The sequence below is a fragment of the Dendrobium catenatum genome, unplaced genomic scaffold (assembly GCF_001605985.2).
Source record: "Dendrobium catenatum unplaced genomic scaffold, ASM160598v2 fragScaff_scaffold_847, whole genome shotgun sequence".
In the NCBI taxonomy this organism is placed as follows: domain Eukaryota; kingdom Viridiplantae; phylum Streptophyta; class Magnoliopsida; order Asparagales; family Orchidaceae; genus Dendrobium; species Dendrobium catenatum.
In genome coordinates, this window is record NW_021319309.1 from 8307816 (window position 1) to 8321607 (window position 13792).

The 13792-nt window shown below is 37.5% G+C and overlaps 1 pseudogene; it reads left to right on the top strand.

Moving 5' to 3' along the window:
- The window catches only part of LOC110094166, a 14229-nt pseudogene extending 1821 nt beyond the window's left edge, over positions 1-12408 (top strand).
- Positions 12409-13792: the final 1384 nt, after the last annotated feature.

Sequence of the window (13792 nt, forward strand, 5' to 3'; positions counted from 1 at the left end):
TCAACTTATGTAGGGTGAAAAATGTCTAGAAATGCAATTAATATTTTAGACTCTTTTTAATTTGTATCTAATGCAATGCATGCTAATTGACTCGAATGCATAAAATGAATATGAAGCAGTTTTAAAATTATGCTTAGAAAATAGATTTTTCCCTAGAGATTGCACAACTTCCCCTTGGCAGAACTGCACCATCATAGGCCAAGTGGTCTGCTAGAACCCACAGACGGGGAGGTGCCTAACAAGGAAGAGAAGGTAATAATATGCTTATGCTTACTCTCGGCGGTCCCGAGCTTACTTCTTAGATCGTTAGATTTACTATGTGAGCCTAAAAATTTTATTATAATTTCAAGTAAAATTTTATCGTGTCCTTACAAAAAAAAACACTCCGATCGTATCTAGGCTAAAATAAAACACGGCTTACAAGGGCCCTAAAAAAAGTTACTGCATAAACAATATAAACAATCAAATTAAATTATCTAAAAATATAATGTTTAATGTACATATAATTATACCCAGAATTTGCAGAAAAGTAAAGTGGTCGGGCACCACTAACAACAAACCCGGATTCTAATCCTAAGAATGAGGCAAGTGATTTTGAACTGGGATATACTCTTTCTTGTATCTTCATTTCTTTGTCTTTTCTCTTTTATTTTTATTTTGTCCTTTCTTCTTCTACGAACTCCTTGGATCCATCGGGTTTGGATATCCAAATGAAAAAGAAAACTCATCCCCGAAAGGGTATTTTCTTTTCCCTTTGGATATTACAAATCATCCTAACCTAGCTTTCCAAATAAAAGGAAACACTCTCCAAAGGATTGTTCTCTTCTCTTTGGTTTCTAGATTGGATATGATATGCCACTTCTAAATCACTTTCACAATTTTTTACTTTTAATACATTCCATTTACAATCACATTTACATCACAGAAAGAAAAAGAAAATCTAAACTACCTGCAGGGTTATCCTAAGCATTTATAATAAAAATCATCCCAAGCAGTTATATATTTGCATTTAAATTAAATTCATCAGTTACACTTGACCACACTTTTTTTTAGTTGGGAGCTAAGCAACTGAAGCACCTGTAGCATTTATATAATTATTAATTAATTAGCCCCCCTTTACTGCCCTACACGAGTGTGGTCACCTGTAGGAAATTTTGTGAACAACCAGATCGATCCTAATATATGGGTAATCTAATCGTCAACCAAATCACATCACAGAGTGCAGTAAAAGTAAATAAACAAACATACCAACAATTTTACAACCAGCATGCAATAAAAACAGAGAAAAAGTCTGTCACACAGCAATAAGAAAGTAAACACCGGCTTAACCTAAAATTAAAGTCAGTTGTCTTAGCAAATAAGTCTAAGTGTATATAATAGACTGTGTGGTTTTGATATGTCATAAGTCAATTATTAGTTGAAGTCTTCTAGTTGATTAAATTTAATTTAAAGATATTCACTAATCTTAAAGTGAGATGTCACTAAGTTTTATATGTTATATGGTTCTACCCTAAAATATGCATGCATCCTAAGTCTAAGTTTTCTAAAATTCGGTCCTTAATTTTTTATATAAGCAAAAAATCCGGGGGCCCTGATTTTTTGCTTAACAAAAATAAAGACTCTACTGGGTAATAGAAAAGACACTAAAAGAAGATAAATTGGACAAAACAAACTTTAATATTATAAAATAAAGACTTACAAACTTAGACTCAAACGACTCAAATAAGACATCCTAAAGTTGCTTCACTTAGAAGAGGGATACAGGTGGAGTGGCACTTGCAGAGAGACGAAAGAGGTTAGAAGCCCAAGAAGAAAGGTTGGAAAGAGCCCGCAGGATTTCCGGAGGGGATGAGAAAGAAGATTGGAAAGAGCCCGCAGGATTTCCAAAGCAAACCCGCAGGTTATAGCTTCTCCAAAAATAACATATCATTTAACTTTTTTAAAACATTACAAACCATCTCATATATATATAGGTATGAGAAGAGAATATGAAAAGACACAAATATTAATTCTAACACAAAAACCTAAGCATCATAAGCATAGAAATCCTCCCCCATGCTCACGGAAATCACTCAAACCAGAAACCGAAGCAGCCACCGCGGGAAACAAGGAGGCCACACGGAACCAAGGGACCACGGCCTCGGGAAAGAGCCCAGGCACGGGAAAACCAGCAGCCGGGCGGAATCCAATGGGGTGAGAGCAATAAAACCATGGTGGAATTCAAAGAGCCACACATGGGAAGATTAAACAAATAACTTGGGATTTCAAAAGCCCTTTTTGGAAACTTAAGAGACAACTTTAAGACATTAAAAACTATAATAAAAGTGTATTTAAATAAAAGATAAATATGAACTAAAACTTAGCTAATAATGAGCTATCTTTTAGTTCCATTTATTGAACTAAAATCTAACTCATAAATGAGCTAAAATTCCTTCTCAAATAGCAGACTCAAGGGAAGCCAAAATTCATATTATTTTGGACATGAGTTGACCCCCCCTTTGTCTACATCAGACTTCCCTTCTTGCGAACTCAGCTTCTGATGAGTTAGTTGTTGTTGATTCCCTTGAGGAGGTAAATAATGTGCATCCAGCTCTTTGAGTTTCTCGCCAAATCTCTTCAAAATTTCTTCCTGTTCTTTTTCAAATTGTTGTTGCAGATATCTTTTGTACTTCTCGAATTTTTGATCACATAGAAACATGTGATACTGAAGCTTGTATAAGCGATCTTGTAGTGGGTTAGTAGAATCTCCTTCAGTAGGTAACCATCTGTCCAATGGAAGTGGGACATCAGGATTATGTTGATCACTTTCTTCCTTGAATGTAGCCATATTTTTGGTACTTTCCATTTTTTGACTGACTCAAAAAAAGACTCAAAAATTTCACTCTAAACTTATGACACAAAATAAAGACTCACGACGAAACTCACACTTGACTAAACTTGACAAAATAAAACTTGACAACCAAAATAAAATTTGACAAACTACAACTTGACAAACCACAAACTTAGGACTTCCTAACTTGCTCTGATACCAATGATGTAAGCAAAAAATCCAGGGACCCTGATTTTTTGCTTAACAAAAATAAAAACTCTACTGGGTAATAGAAAAGACACTAAAAGAAGACAAATTGGACAAAACAAACTTTAATATTATAAACTGAAGCTTACAAACTTTGACTCAAACGACTCAAACAAGACACCCTAAAGTTGCTTCACTTAGAAAAGGGATACAGGTGGAGTGGCACTTGCGGAGAGACGAAAGAGGTTAGAAGCCCGAGAAGAAAGGTTGGAAAGAGCCCGCAGGATTTTCGGAGGGGATGAGAAAGAAGATTGAAAAGAGCCCGCAGGATTTCCAAAGCAAACCCGCAGGTTATAGCTTCTCCAAAAATAACATACCATTCAACTTTTTTAAAACATTACAAACCATTTCATATATATAGGTATTAGAAGAGAATATGAAAAGACATAAACATTAATTCTAACACAAAAACCTAAGCATCATGAGCATAGAAATCCTCCCCCATGCTCACGGAAATCACCTAAACCAAGAAAAAGAAGAAAATAGAGAAAGGTAGAGAGCAATAGAGCTTTTGATTTTCAATGCTTTCAATTTCTAAAAGACACCCAACAAACTCATTCTTCCTCACCCAAACCTTATCTCTCAAAATATTACAACTTTTAACGGTCTCACACTCTTCACTATTATAAATCACTAATTTTTACCTTTCAAAGAGATACACCTCTCTTTAAACAAAAATTGCTTTCAAAACATTTCACTTTCTCATACAAATGTTTTTTTTTAAAACACTTTCTCTCTTCAAAGCCAACACTTTCACTTCTCAAAGCCCACACAAATCGACTCTCAAACATGTACTCATCAAAGCAATTTACTCTTCACACTTACACATGTCACTTTTTCCAAAATCACTCACATTTCACATTTTACTGACACTCAAAACATTTTTCAATACACATATAATTCACTTTCCAAAATATACACTTTTCATCCTTCTAAAATAATACAATTCACTTTTCAAAATATTTTACCTTTCAAGACATACACAAATCACCCTCCAAAATTGCATATAAATTTCATTTTTGCACATTTCATCTTTCAACATAAACACAAACTATACTTTTCAAAACCTCCCAAAAGAAGCACATATTACTTTTTAACTTACACACACACACGTCACTCTCCCAAAATATACAAAATTGTGCAAATTACCATCACATGAAAAGCTTTCTCAAAACTCATTGAAAGAACGATCCTGAACATGCATTTGTAAATATATTTCTCCAATTAACCATAAACCATAAAATGATAGTCTTACTCTAATTATATTTTTCATATCAAACTCAACCTGCAATCACAAACTGTCACTAATGAAACAAAAGAAATGCTCATACAAACCTCATGCCCTTCTTATTAGATGCTACAATTCATTCATTCAATATATAAAATAAATAAAAGAATCTGAATTGTGAACAAGTTCTATTCATGCTATTGAAGAAAACAGATAAAGCAATATCAATTTAAAATGTGACGTTTATCTTCATCAAAATAATACATAAATGAAGGTTTTATAAAGTTCTTTTGGAAATCAACTTCCACTTATATATATATATATATATATATATGTAATGAAATATGAATAAAGAAGGCTGCTCGGCTTACCCACTAAAGGAATTATTATTTTTTTTCTATGCTCTTCTCTCAATCTAATTAGTTATCCACCAAATTTGAATATGTTACAAGAACAGCCTTCGCTCCGATAGCAGAGATGTGATTTGTACTAGTGCATTGTTTTGGTTTTCTTTTGTAAGAGTCCATGCAAGGATTATTTGGATCTTATGCTGTGGGCTCCGAAAATTCAGCCTTGGCCTCCCCGCCGCGATGTTTCTTTTTATTCGGTGAGGGAATTTTAACTGAATAAGTTCCTAGATAAATTTTGGAAGGCAGATGAGTTTATAGATAAGACACTACCCAGAGATTTCGCCCTCATTTTGTGAGGACTTTTATGATTTGAGTTCTGGTTTCCTATAGGCGCAAGCCCCTATAGTTAATTACCCCTCCCGATCATGAGAGGAACTTTCAATTAAGACTAGTCATCAATCAGATACGTATAGAATACGTGTTATCTGACATATAGTAGCAGCATGGGTATGGAATTTTGGAAATTTGAAGATTTGGATGTGGGCATTTGGAAAGATTGATATTTAAAATAAAAAATTTTACCACCTGGCACTTAAAGCTAGGGGAATGAATGATGAACCCGATCAAGATCCCTGGTTCCGTCGTCCCGGGCCATCATGATCCTTGGTCTACTTAGTCAAAGAAGGTAGTCGGCCTAACCTGACAGAAGGATCCTTGTTGGCAGCCATGGGTTGCTTCGTCCAAGGGGAACTTGTAGACCTGGGGTGAATGTTTGTCTATGGGGACAACTTTGAATCCACCTTAGCTAACAGAGGGCTTTGTGCCTTATCGATCATATCCTATTGATTCATATCTTAAGGATTTGATGTTAATAAGGAATGTATTGGCTCTGACCATAACCGGTATTGCGTGGTGCCATTTGGCGGCAGAACCACTCGGTTCGGAGGGCCCCGGGTCATAACCGTTTATCCTGTAGTGCCATTTGGCGATAAAACCGCCGGTTAGAGGACACATACCACATCCTTACTGGTAGGAGACTTTTTGAGAATTGATCATAGTGATATTTTCGACTAAACATTAGTTGTTTGTGAGCTGAAGTTATTTTCGAATTTGTCCACCCCGGCAAACTATTGTGGAAGGTGGATGGATTTTGCTTTATGTGTTTGATGGATTGATTTTTATTTTTAAATATTTGGAATTTGGGATTTGTGGAGTTTGGATTTTTATGGATATTTGGGTGGAATTTTGAGAAATATTTGTGAACCCCTTCGGTTGAGATCTTCATTTAACACGGCCATCATCGGGATGTTTGGGGCCACTTCTCTTGTTGATTGAACCTTGTCAACTCGGCTGAGTTGTTGATCGAGGATAGGGTTTTTCGTAGGCTTTGTGCATTTGTTTGTGAGATTTCTTTATTATAGGGCTTGAAGGCCTGATATGAATGTATAAGATAAATATTCCGGTCAATTTTGTGACAGCATATTTATCCTGATATTTCGGACCTTGTCTACTCCTATTTATCTTACTTAGCAGGATCGGGATTCTCGTTGGCTTGGTGCCTTTGATAGTGAATTCTCTTGATTATAGGCCTTGAAGGCATGATATGAATGTATTAAAACAAATACATCGGTCATCACAATCGTGTATCTGTTTGAAGGTTCGAACCCTGTCAACTTTTATTGATCTGTATAAAACGATCGGGTTCAAATTTGAATTCACTTATCAACCCGCGCAGCATCTGTATGCGTCACGTGTGTACCAATAACACGCTCACTGGTGCTCATGCGGGTTGAGATTGTACTTTCCCCTTTAGTGTACCTATGTGTATACAAATTATGATGCACGTGTAGGGCTATTTTGAAATATTTGTAGTTGTGTATTTATCTATTATTTGAATGCACACAACTTTTCATCGAAGAGCTTATACACACCTTCTGTCTACTAATACAAGCATTGTGGATTATGTGGCGGTGAGTTATAGGTTGTAGACGCCTTTTGTCTACTTCCATAAATATTGCAGATCTGGTGGCATTCGTTTTAGATTGTAGATGCCTTCTGCCTACTTACATAAGTGTTGCAGATCCGGTGGCGTTCGTTGTAGATTGTAAACTCCTTATGTCTGCCTGCATAAGTGTTGTAGATCCGGTGGCGTTGCATTATAGATTGTAGACGCCTTTTGTCTGCTTGAATAAGTGTTGTAGATCCGGTGGCGCCGCATTATAGATTGTAGACGCCTTATGTCTGCTTGCATAAGTGTTGCAGATTTTCGGTGGCATTGCATTATAGATTGTAGACACATTCTGTCTGCTTACATAAGTGTTGCAGATCCGGTGGCGGCGCGTTGTAGATTATAGACGTCTTTTGTCTGCTTGCATAAGTGTTGCAGATCCAGTTGCATTGTTATCTTGATGTTATGAGGCATCTCCTCATCTTAATGTTGATTCCCCCCTTTTCTCATTCACCGGGGAGGGGTTTATTCTGGACTTTGAAGTCCGCTGCTTTCAAAAAATCTCCTTTTGAGATCACCAGTGTAGTGGACTTGTCATTTCTGATATTTGTGAATGCAAGCATTATTTCCTTCCTAAGTACATCATCAAGAAGGAATTTTGGAACACCAGGAAGTTTAGTCGAATTTGCTCAAACATCTCTTCCATTTTGCCAGGAGGTGTTCTTTTTCGTACATCGAGTTGCCCTTGTACCCGAAGTACTTGAAGATCTTAATCATCGTTATTGTAAGTGATATACGTACTTGTGTCCACAGTGGTTCGTTGTACTTATGATACACTCACTGTTGTTACCCACAAGTATTCATTTGCAGGGGACTGTTGTATCCACTACGACTTCTTGGGGATTGTTCGTAGAAGACCCGTTGTCCCCACATCATATCAACCTTTCACCAATCTCAGGTGATTTTTTGTGTTTGTACTTGTTTGTAGGGACGGATCTTTCTCTATCAGCTATAAGCATCGTCCCTTTTTTTATCAACATACATTTTTGCTTGCGTCTCGAGTTCTTCATTGTCGTATATGGAAGACACTTGCACTCTTTATAGTGGACTGATGTCATTTGGACCTGGTTAAATATAATTATTCATATGCATTGAAGTTTTGGCTTTCACTTGCTTGCTTGCATAATGACATCGATCATAGAGGTATTGTTGCATTTGTCACTAACCTTTGCCAACAATATTTGCATTACACCTCGCCAAATCACAAATTTTATCTTAGATATTTATGTTATGCTTCAGGCCATTTATTTGATGCTCAAACTGTAGTTTAGTTCAACACTTGAGTTCATTCCAAGTTCAAATGTTCAAGTAATATCCTAAGTATTGTTCATCTTTACTTGATATCCAAATCAAATGCAAGACCAAGTCCCTTGTCGTTCTTGAAAATTCAGGCTCTTTATTGTTCATGTCAAGTTTGAATCCTGCTTGAGTTTAATATATAAGTTCAAGTGCGAGTCCAGGGTCTTCTGAAGTCCTTGCAAGTTCAATTTCACTTGATATGAATTTAGTTCCAGTTTGATATTATTTCATTTGATTTTGACCTTTAGAAACTATTTAAATTTTGTTTAGGTTTAGGTCCACAAGTCCACTGTTCATTTGAGTCCAAGTTCTATGCTTTCAGTTAGAGTACGAGTCCTCTGTTCGTGTTCAATCGAGTTCAAAGGTCAACAGGTCCACAAGTTCTCTATTCTTGTTCATTTGAGTTCCAATTCTTGCATGTCTTTTTGAGTTCAAAATAGGTCTTGAGTAGAGTAATATTTCACCCGAAATTTCGGCAGCCTCCCGGCGTCTCCCCCATTTAGAGGAAAACTACGGAAAGCTGGGCCTCCCGCCACGCTAGAGAAAAGCATGCACGGTTGGTGCCCTTTTTCGAGGACACCGCGGCTGTAAAATCTTTGTCCCCCCCCCAATGCCAGAGAAAGGCGTGCATGGGTCTTCGGGCACCAGTTCGAAAATGGACTGTTTTATATTTGACCCCTTCTCACCGCAGGCATCACACCGGGTTCCCTTCCCACAACGCTAGAGAAAAGCATGCATAGGTTGGTTTTCCAGTGCGTTGCTAACGCCGAAAATGAGGTTTTATGATTACCCGCCCCGTCGCAAGCATCGCAACGAATTCCCTCCTACCACGCTAGAGAAAAGCGTGCATAGGTGGTCGTTCGCCGCGTTCAAGTGCCAGGAACGGAAATCTGAGTTTAGAAATTATACCTTCGGGGCCGGCGGATCGGTGGTGGGGGCTCGAAAACCAAGGTGGGGCACACATTTTTTAAAATAGGAGTAAAAATTAAAAAAAAAATTATAAGAGAGTAAAAAAATTTTTTGCCCCTCAAATTTTTTTTTGCCCCCCCTAAAAAATTCTTTTGTGCTCTTTTATCCTAACTTGCCCTAAAATATCTATATATTTCTTCACATTTAGTTCTAATATTCTCTTTCATGCTTTTAATAACAGTTTAATAACACATTTTTTCTTTATTTTTCTTGCTTAATTTTTTTAAAAAACTTTTCGTAATGTATAGATGTATAATATTATTTTTTTTAATATTTAATTATTTTTGTGCTGTATTTTTGCCCCCCCTCAGAATTAAAGCCCGTTCCGCCCCTGGTTGGTTGGATTCGGCTAGAAGAGGAGGTCGGCAAGGGCTGGAGGCGGGAGAGGTAAGGATTTTAGCTCTCTCTCTCTCTCTCACCGAATGGAGAAGCAGGGGAGTCGGCGTCCTGGAGCAGGGGATCGGGAGAGCAGGAGGTGGAACGGAGAGGTAGCGAGAGTGTGAGAAGTTAACTTCATAGTCGGCGGGCTCCTTGGCTTCCGATCGGATGTCGTAACTTCTGATCAGACGTGGAAGGGAAGTCGGTCGAAGGGGCAAAGTCGACATCACGAAGGAGCTGGAGAGGATGGGTGCGGGATGAGGGAACTAGCCAGAGAGGGTTAGGAGGCCGAAGGCCTCATTGCTTTGAGTTTTTAATGACTCGAACGAGTCGTGCAGACAATCGTGGGGAGAAACGACGCGAGGTATGGCCTCGTCGTGCGAAGAGCGGCGACGACGTGCGTCGTGGGATGCCAAAGTTGGTGAGGTGTTTTGATTTTATTTTAATTTTTTTTTTGTTTTCTTTCACAGGTCAACATATGCAGGGCTCTCACAAGTAGAAGCCCTCTCATAATCATTTTCCTTTGGGCAATTGGAGCGACCACGGCAATGAATTGGAGTCGGTCGGGTTGAGGGTTTCTCACATATGAGCGGAGACCGAGAGTCTTCCGTCAATGGGGAGGAGGCAGGCTAGTTTTCGCGAATGGAGCCCTACGACTGAGTGGGAGAGCGAGAGCCATTTCACGAATATGAAGGAGACGAGGCAGTTCGTCAGAATAGAGGGAACTTGGTGAACGTGCGAACTGCCCTAACTGCACCCTCTCTTTCTCATCTTAATTCAAATTGACGGCTAGGATTTAGGGATTGATTTATAATAATTTGAGTTGATTATTTTAATCATGGTTATAATTGATTTAATCAAACTAAAATTCACTTAATATCAAGTTTAATGAATATTGATTTTGATTTTATCTTATTGATTTTGATTTTATTTTATTGATTTTAAAATATTCAATTTAATTAATTTATCCAAATTAATGTTGATTTGATCTTAATAGGTTTGAGATGAGTTTTATTTTGGATTTAATCAAAGCTATCATTTGCTAAATCAAATTTGAGTTGAGTTAATTTTATTTGAATTAGTGGTGATTTAGATCGAGGCAGTAAGTTGAGTCGATGCTGCGTCAGTGGGTATCCACCTAAGAGAAATCCTGAAAGAACAACATCTACACTATGCTACGAAGACCTAAGTGCTAGAGTTGATTCTAGGGAAATTGACCTCGAATAATGAGGTCAACAGCGGTAAGAAAGCCGCCCCAAACAAAACCCCAAACAAAACCTAAATGAATAATTTAATTTAACTTTACCTTCAATTATTCCAGCATATCTTATGGGATGCCCTATAAGAGGGGTAATTTTGGACCCCATTGTGGCAAATGAAGATGGGCATCCAAGGTCAGGTATTATATTATACATAGATTTACTAACAGCGGTAAGAAAGCCGCCCCAAACAAAACCCCAAACAAAACCTAAATGAATAATTTAATTTAACTTTACCTTCAATTATTCCAGCATATCTTATGGGATGTCCTATAAGAGGGGTAATTTTGGACCCCATTGTGGCAAATGAAGATGGGCATCCAAGGCCAGGTATTATATTATACGTAGATTTACTAATAGCCTTTTTCTCTTTCTGTGGAATTAGGACAAGCTTCTCTTTGTTGGAAAGTCGGATCTTTTTTCCATGCTTCTCTTTTATCAATTGTCCATACCCATTATCTAAGAAATATGAGCACGTCCATTTTACAATTAACAATTCCTAGTTTCTTACTTAACTCTGATGAACAATAGAAGGAAATTTTATTTGGTCATCGCCATGACTCAACCCCTTATCAAAAGAAACAAAAATTAAATTTCTCATCAATGTAGCATGGGAAAAAAAATCTAACTCAATTGCTTTATCATTTTCATTATTATTTTCTTTCTTATAATTGCTTCAGCACAAACGAAACCTGTTTGTGAAAGGTTGGTTGTAAGACTACCCTACAGTGGATTAAATCTTCACATTCGCATAGGCGGGTACTCAATTTTGGGATGAGAAGTTAGAAAAAGAGCTGGCAGAAGGTCGACTTAGTAGCACAGCTTATGACAGGTAAAATATGTGAAGATTGGAAAAATAATAGAAGAGTTATATGCCTCTTTCCCATCGTTGCCACACAATACATCACCATACATCCTAAAAACATTTTTCAGGTACTGTATGGTTCTCTTTTCTGGGATTGCAGCTGAAGCTCTCATTTATGGAGAAGCAGGTGGTGGAGAAAATGATGAAAATTTGTTTAGGGGTATCTGTTTCTCCTCCAACCTCCATTAACTGTACCACAGGTACATTCACTTATGCATTTTTCCTTCAAACCTTGGAAATAACTGTTCTAATATTTGTTTGCTTTATTTATTCAATTAATCAGATGGCAAATCAAGCACGCTGGTCGGTCATGCAGTCTTATAATCTTCTTAAGTGGCATAAGCATGCACTTGTAGCGGCTGTTAAAGCTCTGCAATCTGGCCATAGCCTTAGTGTGGTCATCAGGAGGATAGAAGAAGCCATGTCTTCTGGTAGTTGACAAAGAAGCTCAATTGGTTCTGTCATGGAATCATAATTCATCGCAGTGTCTTCTAACCATGAGCTTCCTATCAGGCGCTGAACAACTTAATGAGCCTTTAAATTGGTCAAAGAGATGATGGCAACTTTATGTGCAAATATCATGAAATAACTCATAAGACCAACATGGAAGGAAGAGAGACAACTGAGCAAGAAGATTGATTCCCATATATGTTTATGATTTATATCCATATACGCCATCAAAAGAAGGGGGCTTGCTACATGAAAAGGTTAGGGGAGAATTTTGGTTCAGTATGCTTAGCAGTGCCCTGAATGTTATTTTTAGAATTTTCATATCATTCAACAAAAGCTTCAGCCTACTTTCTTCCAAGGAAGGATTGCTTTTCCAATATGTTTGAGTAACATGGGAGGAGAAAATGACTGAAAGAGAATTTTTGTTACCGTTATTGCTATTTGAAAATTCATGTAAAGGAGTTGTAGTAGAAAATTTTATAGTTAGAGTTGCCGATGAAAAGCTTATTATTCGTGTTTGTTGATCCATTGTTGAGCTGTTATTTGGTAGATCCACGCTATTGTTGTTGTTCGAACTGAGCTGTTAGGGAACACGTTTGAGCGCGGAAATAGGTGCCTTGCTACTCGCTATCAGAGGCAACGAGACAGACTCTTTCGGGATGCTCGGCAGGAGTGGAGGTGAGGCATCGGTGAGCAAGGTTTGGGCTTGGCAAATTATTGCATCAGATCACCGGATGCGGAGAATAGGTTCGGACGTCTAATAAAAATTTGCCACGTCACTTGCGCTTTTGACTGCTCTTTTAACTTGCGCTTTGACTGCGCTTTACCTCCGCTTTTGACTGCGCTTTACCTGCACTTTACATGCGCTTTACCTGCGCTTTTGACGTGCTAAGTTTAAAATAATATTTTGTTAATATCCGGACCTATCTCCGCGTCCGGTGATTGGATGCAATAATTTGCCAATGAACAGAGCCTTACACGGCATCCTGGAATGGGTACTTATGTTTTGTGCGGGTGGGCTTCACCCACTCACGTCTATCCATGGTGATTTTTGGGATATTGTACCCACTCATATCCACTCATTCTTCACGCTATTTGAACGAAGTATGCCACAGTCTGATGGTCATGAGACTTGTTTTTCTTTGTTTTTATTGTAAATTTTCAACCTGCATATCATAATTTACCGTGGTCGCAGATTGATTCAGTGTTGCGCATGGTGATTAGCAATGTAAATTGATTTATCCTCAGATCTTGAGTACCCACCCATATCCGCCCACATGGTCATGGACATACCCATCCTCACCCATACCCACGTGGGTTGGTGTGCGTATAAATACCCAATGTAGGGCTCTGCTCCTGAACGACGAGAGACCAGAAAATTTTACGGCGGAAACATAAATCCTCTATGAGGCTTCATTTGAGTTGGCTTTTTTATTGTTTCTTAAAGTAAATTTGTAATAAAAAAATAAAAATTTTATATTAAAAATTTACTTTAAGAAGCAGTAAGAAAATCGTCTCGAATAAAATCTAAATATGTATATTTATTTATATAAAATTTAATTATTTATTTATTTATTTAACTTGATTTTGTACATAAGTTGAACTTATATATAACATGAATAAACATACAATGCGAGCTATACAAATAGGAAATCTTATTTTTAAGGCAGTAAAATCTATGTGATATCAACATATTTTTTATCAATTTCTTCAGTTTTTTTTTTGAAGTCATGTGCAGTCGTCAAACGCCCATCTCTACTTCAAAGCTGGCGGTCTATTCTTCCCTTACATTTATTATAGTTTTCTCAAAAAACTAGCTTTTATCTTGTTAGAAACATGTCTAAAATAATTCTGATGACTTCAATGCAAATGTGGATGATAGACATCACTCATGTTTACACTCAATGGGC